Source organism: Pseudophryne corroboree, chromosome 2, assembly GCF_028390025.1.
Source record: "Pseudophryne corroboree isolate aPseCor3 chromosome 2, aPseCor3.hap2, whole genome shotgun sequence".
NCBI classification, from domain to species: domain Eukaryota; kingdom Metazoa; phylum Chordata; class Amphibia; order Anura; family Myobatrachidae; genus Pseudophryne; species Pseudophryne corroboree.
Window position 1 is genome coordinate 303,238,358 of NC_086445.1, and position 1,657 is coordinate 303,240,014.

The 1,657-nt window shown below is 37.5% G+C and overlaps 1 pseudogene; it reads left to right on the top strand.

Moving 5' to 3' along the window:
- The first annotated feature begins 1,202 nt into the window (after positions 1-1,202).
- LOC135052766 (5S ribosomal RNA) lies at positions 1,203-1,321 on the top strand (annotated as a pseudogene).
- Positions 1,322-1,657: the final 336 nt, after the last annotated feature.

Sequence of the window (1,657 nt, forward strand, 5' to 3'; positions counted from 1 at the left end):
TTGTATATAGTATTTGTGAAACCTTTTTTAAGAAACACAACTGGAGGGAAGGATCAGTGAGAGGGGAGAGTACGTAAGATGAAAAAATACACTATGTAGACAAAAGGAATTTTACACTGATGTTGAATAGATCAAAAAGATGTTATTGATGTCAGTACTTTGTAGGTACACCACATGTAGTGATTTCTGCAAAACCTTTCTTGGCAAACTGTACACACGTTTCTGTAAAACAGCAGGGGATATTTTTGGCCATTCTGCCTTATGTACAGAGACCAATTGTGACACTGGAGAAGTTAGAGTCAGCCAAAAACACAACCGTCACTCCAATTCATCCCAGAGGTTCTCAGTGGGGATTAGATCTGTAATCTGAAATGACAGTACATCAGAGTTACAGAATTTTCTGTATACCAGCCCAGCATTGCCATGGGAAAATTACAATGTGACCATGCATTACAACTAGTGGACCCATGCCAAACTAGCTAAAACCGCCAGGGGATGAGTGGGCTGAACCGTGCACTGTTCAGCACCACTAAACACAGACAGCCGTTTCACCAGAAGGTGGCTTGTTCACAGTGATATCGTATATTGGATGAAATAATTATATTTTTTTCTGACTATCTAATCATTTAATATTTGTTAAAGTCTGCTATTTTACTAATTAACCACAGTGTCTAAATTTCATACATGTTCAGTGATCACTCTTTAGCCTTACGTTTATGTTCCAGATCTTGCTGTATAGATGGATAATTTACATCTGTAAATCATAACACCTTGTTAAAAAATTTTCAGATTATGGAATATTTCCAATAGGGGCTTCTTTTGTCCTCTGTTCCTTTGCTCTCCAACTTTATACTCTTAGGGGGCATTATTATAATTAAATTTGTAATTCTGATATATACCTCCATAGGAAACTTTAAGATACCTGTGTAATTTCACACTAATTTTCAATAGGCCCAGGTAACCCGCCTCTCTCATCCACTGTCCGCTATATTATCATATGACGGTGGATAGCAGAAGACGGGCCCTGAACCTGTACGTTTCCTATATCTTACCTTTTTCAGTACTTTCTCATCCTGATGCCGGTCATTAAATCTCTCTGCAATGCAATAGTAACAGAGAGACTGTGCATATCGATGGATAGCAGAAGTACCTTTTCTGGTATGTGCCAATAACCAGACACCCTCTCATTCACATATATGTGATAATACTGCCATATCTCACTGGTTACGCCCAATCTCGCCAGATCTTGGAAGCTAAGCAGTGAAGAGCCTGATCAGTACCTAGATGGGAGACTGCTAGGGAATATCAGGTGCAGTAGTAAAATATCTCAGTTTCCATGTGAAAATCAGAGGTGTTGGAGCAACCTTTGACCCTTACCGACCTTACATTTTAATCTTTTTTCATTTGTCTATACGTTCCTAGATCAATTTGGATAATTTTTCCTTCACTGTACATGTCGATTAGTATTTAACAATAGCAGATTACCAGATACCAGGTTATATTATCACAATAGGCATGGGCTATTGGACACAATAAAAATTAAATATTTTTTTCTAGTTTGCCATATTAAATGCCTATGTGTCATATGTTGGAAACCTTTTTTCCTGTTATGTTGAAATTGAATTTCTTGGAAACCTTATTTCCTGTTATGTTGAAA